Below are 6,000 nucleotides of genomic sequence, written 5' to 3'. Positions count from 1 at the left end.
AAATACAAAGAACCCAATCAATAAATGGGCCAAGGAACTGGACAGACACTTTTCAGAAGAAGATATGCAGGTGATTAATAAATATATGAAAAAGTGTTCAATATCTCTAGTAATTAGAGAAATGCAAATTAAAATAACTCTAAGATTTCATCCTACTTCAATTAGAATGGCTATTATCAAGAAAACAAGCAATAATAAATGTTGGTGTGGATGTGAGAAAAAAGGCACACTTTTACATTGCTAGTAGAGTTGCAAATTGGTGTGGCCACTCTAAAAAGCAGTATGGAGATTTCTCAGAAAACTTGAAATGGACCCACATTTTGACCCAATTATCCCACTCCTCGATTTATACCCACAGAATTTAAAATTAGCATACTAAGTAACTCAGCCACATCAATGTTTATAGCAGCTCAGTTCATAATAGCTAGATTATGGAACCAACCTTGATGCCCTTCAACAGATGAATGGATAAAGAAACTATGGTATACATATACAATTATTCAGCCATAAAGAAGAATAATATTATAGCATTTGCAGATAAATGGATGGAATTGGAGAATAGCATGCTAAGTGAAATAAGCCAATTCCAAAACACCAAAGACCGAATGTTTTCCCTGATAAGTGGATGATGACACATAATGGGGGTGGGGGTTGGGGTTAAGAGAATAATGGAGGAACTTTAGATTACATAGAGGGAAATAAGAGAGGCAAGGGGGCAGGGGTATGAAAGATGGTGGAATGAGACAGGCATCATTACCCTATTTACAAGTATGATTACACAAATGGTATGAATCTGCATCATGTACAACCACAGAAACAAAAAGTTGTACCCCATTTGTGTACAATGAATCAAAATACAATCTGTATAAATAAAAATAAATAAAAATAAAAAATAAAAATACATAGATATATGTAGAGATATTTACAGATATAAAGATTGATAGAATTCTTGAAGAATTTAGTTTATGACTGCAATTTGAGGATATATTTATTCTCAACATTTCATTGCTATGTTATTGAAAATGTTTAGTTTGCTTCTTGTTGCACTGTTATTAAAAGTTGCCTCTGTGTTCTCTTTCTTCCATATAAAAGGATGGGTTCAGGTCGGTGTATCAACAGGACACTAATATTTTTAAAAAGTACTCTTAAAATCACTGTAAATGAATTGAAGAGGGATAGGTGGAGTGTAGGATGAAGAGCAGGGAAGAGGGATGGGAGGAGTGCTGGGGACTGAATTGGAATGGGTTGTGTTCCATGCTTTTGTGAAAATGTCAAGGTATATTCTGGTATTGTATATAACTAAAAAGAATAAATAAAAGAGAAAAAAATTTAAAGAAGAAAAAATCTTTTTTATATTTCTTTGGACTAATTTCTGAAACTTGAGGATGCATGATGGCTGTACTGCCATTTTAAGATCTCAGGTGACTTTCCCTGATCATGCAGATCACACATTTGCTTCACTTCTGGAATTTTATCAAATTCCAGTCCAAAAATCACTCAGTCTTTACCTTTAGCCTCTATTCCAAAAATATTCCTAAATTCATCTGTGACTAAATAGTAACATCCATATGTCAGACTATAATACTTCTATTTTTTGTAAATAATACTTAATTTGTAATAATGACAGATGCAAGTTTCCAGGCCCATCAGTTCCTCAACTCTAAATAAGGAAAAATGTATCCTACCTACCTAACAAAAAAAGTTGTGAGACTTCTACATGCTTAAAATCAAAGGAATTGGTTTCCCACCTACTTCCATATGCCAAACAAATATCTTGAAGCTCTTTCTATATTCCCATCCCTCGTTAATCAAAAATATAAATAAGTAAATTCAATTTTATCTTTTTTCCTATCAAGCTCAGTCCCCCAAAACAACACTACATATAAATAAAATGTATCTAAATTAACTTGATTTTTTTTTTTTCAATTAGGATTTCAACATGACCTCTAGAGAAGAGGTAAGCAAACTTTTTTTGTAAAGGATCAGGTAGCAACTATTTTAGGTTTTATAGGCCAGAAGGTCTTTGCCACAAATACTCAATTCTGCCATTGTGACACAAAAAAAAACATAATATGAAAATGAATGGTATGGCTGTATTTTAATAAAATATCACTTACCAAAATAGATGACAGGCTGGATTTGGCTTGCAGTCCACAATTACTCTTATTCTTTACTTCTGCATACATAAAAGTCTAAGTCTTCAGAAAACATACTTAATTCAGTCCTTGCTTTATAAATTCTGGGGTAATTAAAATTCCAGATGTGCAATTCCTAAATGAAGAGTACTAATAAATTCACATAAAATAAATAAATAAATTCACATTATTTACTTCACATCAAATAATGCCTTGTAAAAAACCAATGTTTATGATATCAACTGTTAAAATAGTACAAGACAATGTGATCACTACTGTTGAAACTAATTTCTAAGTTTTGGGAATTTACCTATATGCTATAATTTCCACTTTTGCTCAATTACAAAACAGTATTAAAAATAAAGTCATCAGAAGCAATATTTGGAGATTATAAATATATACTACCATCTCAATGACCCACTGGTAATGAATGGAAACACAAGCAAGTGCTTCTAATTATCATCCTAAAATTCCTAGAACAGAATCGCAGGATCAGAACAGGGTCTTAAAGATTTTCTATGAGTCTACAATTTTCAAATGAGCTATTCCAACTCTTCTCTACTGAAACACTGCCCATGTATAATACTAATTTATTTGGGGCTTATAGAGACTGTGGAGGTCAGTCTCCAAGTGGCCTCCAATGAGCCTCTTGCTATTGTCCCTTTCCACATTGTGCCAAGGTTGGTCTGTGTGACCCCCAAAAGAAAGCATAAGTGATGGGCACATCGCTTCTGGAATTAGGTTATGAAAGACACTGCACCTTCCATCTTGGTTTCTCTATCTTGCTCTCACTCTCTTGGATCACTTGCTCAGCATGGCCAACTGCCAAGAAATGACCTCCACCAGAAGGGGCCCACATGGTGAGGAACTGAAGCTTCCTGCCAGTATCCGCATGAATGAGCTTGGAAGTGGATCCTCCAGTCCAGCAAAGCACTACAGCCTGGTCAACAGCTTGACTGTAACCTCACAAGAGACCCAGAGCCAGGACCATCCAGCTGCTCTTGGATTTCTGACCCTTACTAGCTATGAGAAATAATAAATGTTTGTTGCTATAATATGCTAAATATTGTGGTAATTAGTAGCATAGCAATAGGTAATTAAATAGAGATTAACAAATACCTAATATGCAAATAGGTTTATATGAAAACAGATTTAATCCATTTGTAATCAGTTCAGAAAAGACTGAGAATATGCAAAGGCAGTCAATAAAATCTCTTCAGGTGTTACAGCTGTGCCCTGAAGTGTGACTCACACTGAACAAATTCAGCTATTATCTGGGAATATAAGTTCAAGTAGCCAAAATTTGAGGCAGTTTTTCCAGCTTAGGCTATGTCCTGTCCCTGAAATTCCACCTTCTTTCCTTCCACCTGAACCAATGTGCAGATTTTGTTCATGCTTATGGCCCAGGTCCATTCCTTCCCCAAACTTTTTCTGACCACCGTAGTACCACCTTAGTACCAACAGGTTTCTATACACTCCTCAACATATTGTATTTAATTCTATACCACAGAGTTCATGACCATTAACCAAGAATTAGTTTAATCTCCCTAAGGATCTTGAAAGCAAAAGCCATTACTCAATAAGAATTCTCTACTTTTTAACCCCCTCCCACCCTTCTCACCTGACATTATTCATTCATTAGCACTAGGACCCTGTCTCATGACCATTTGAGCAATTCCATGCATGATCTATGATAGATATTGTATATGCCACCCACCCATCATCAACTTTCAGCCTCTTCCAGGATTCCCTTTGGATTCCGGGGCATGTGGCTGAAAACTGTAATTCTCGGACTCTCTTGCAGATATGATTCCAGATATAATTTAGGTTCTGCCAAAGAGATGCATCTTTGTAAGACTTAGGAGATGTGATTGAGGAGAAACAGGGTCCACCCAACATGAGTACCTGCAGCAGCCCACCACTTCCAAGGCTAAAAAGAGGGTAGTAATGAGGCAGCAATAGCAGTTCTCTGAGCTCAGGTCACACCTCAGTTGTATGACCTTGGATCAAAAAGCCCAAGGGCAGTTTCACATGCTCCCTACTCTTCATCTCTTCCAATGATTTTGTAAGCACCTAATTCCTCATAGCAAATTCCTTTCAGGGTAAAATTTCTCATTGGTTTCTAAGGCCTGCATTGAGCTCTGAATAATAAATGTACTATGCAGCCAGGCACGGTGTTACACACCTGTAATCTCAGCAACTTGGGAGGCTAAGGCAGGAGGATCACAAGTTCAAAGCCAGACTCAGCAAAAGTGAGGCACTAAGCAACTCAGTGAGACCCTGTCTCTAAATAAAATACAAAACAGGGCTGGGGATGTGACTTACTGGCTGAGTGCCCCTGAGTTCAATCCCTGGTACTCCCCAAAATAATAATAGTAAATAAATGTACTATGCAGTTTTGTTATTTTTTTGAAGCCAATGCTGATGACTTGGTAATTTCTTAAAATTTCATTTATTCATCCACTTAATTTTTGATGGGCATTTGCTACATGAAGAGAGAAACAGAAAAGAAGGTATCAAAAAGAGGAAACTGATTTCAGTTTTTGGTGATATTCTATGGGTTCTCCAAGTAGAAATAAGACTATGGAATCTAGGATTGGGATTAAAGATTGTGATCCAAACATCCTTCAATACTTAATTGGTGTTAGGTCAAGTGAAGGGATTTAGCTCTCACAGTGTGCTGATTATTTTAATTTGGTCTGAATCAGACCAAATGCTCTTAAATAAGTAGAGTAGTGGGAGAGGGTAAAGAGCAGAATGTGAGGTTAATCCTAACTTTTTCTTAAATGCTTGCAGTGGGACAAACAGAAGCTGTATTACTATAAAATCCTCAACAACATCTCAGTAACTGCTACAGCACTTTGAGGTCAATTTAAGGGAATAGAATTATTTTCAATGACTTGCTTGCTACAGCAAAATTCAGAAAGGGAAAAAGAAGGCATTAGCAGAATTTCCTTGCACAGGGAATATAAGAACTTGGGCCTTCCAAATCATTCCAGCAAAGCCCTTCTAAATTCCTAGAAGGCACAGAAAATTATTCTTAATTAAATGTTTAATGTTAACCAAATCTGTCATATTGGTTTTCAATCAAATTTATGATAGGATGCAATTATCTTAAGTGTTATGTGTACACTTGATACTACATTACAGCTTCAACGACGATCAAAAGTGTATGGTACATTTATGCCCATTTTTACAGCATTTGGATCACAATTTTATTTTTTTAAATGGTTATAAATGTTTATAGTAGCCGTAGCTTTATCATAGGGCTAATAACATTTAGAAAGCTACAGTGCCCAGGACTGAATATGAAGCACATACCCAATTACAGCATGTTTTTTTCTATGTGAATGTGAATTGTTTTGTATTCTGAAACTCACTACAGTCAAACCTCAGCACCTTCTCTATTTTTTTAGCATCTCCCACAGGACTTAGAACAGTGGTAGGCACAAAATAGTCTAACAAAGTCTTGTTGCGTGACTAAATGACTCCATGTGTATAAATCAGTTTTTTTAAAAAAGGATTTTATACCTAAAAAGCTAGTGATTTCTTAACTTGACATGGGCTCCACTCTTCCATCTGTTTCATTCAGGTCCTTGTACACGTAGTAGATTTCCTGACTTCAGGTACAGTCCATGATGAACTGCAGAAGACTAAATCATGAATCTGATGGAGACACTAAAATGGATTCCTCAGAAAAATCTCTTCTTTGCTCCAACTACCTCTATTCTAATTGAAACTTATGTAATTGCACTCTGAGCCTGTATGCCAGCCCGCAGTCATCTCTCAGTGCCCCAACATCACCCGCCTCTGAAACCCCGTCGTTCGTTCTACCATCATGCACCGTGGACCCATTATGTCAAGC

General features: G+C 36.3%; 1 pseudogene across 1 annotated transcript in view; it reads left to right on the top strand.

Annotated features, from left to right (window-relative positions):
* Positions 1-2,949: 2,949 nt before the first annotated feature.
* Positions 2,950-6,000, top strand: part of LOC306661113 (AP-3 complex subunit sigma-1-like) — a 159,260-nt pseudogene continuing 156,209 nt past the window's right edge. Inside the window, exon 1 of the transcript in view lies at positions 2,950-3,093. The product of the transcript in view is annotated as an AP-3 complex subunit sigma-1-like (transcript). The remainder of the gene's footprint in view (positions 3,094-6,000) is intronic.

The sequence above is a fragment of the Sciurus vulgaris genome (assembly GCF_902686455.1).
Source record: "Sciurus vulgaris genome assembly, chromosome: 5".
NCBI classification, from domain to species: domain Eukaryota; kingdom Metazoa; phylum Chordata; class Mammalia; order Rodentia; family Sciuridae; genus Sciurus; species Sciurus vulgaris.
The sequence above is the reverse complement of the archived record's forward strand: the minus strand, read 5'-3'. Positions and strand labels throughout refer to the sequence as shown.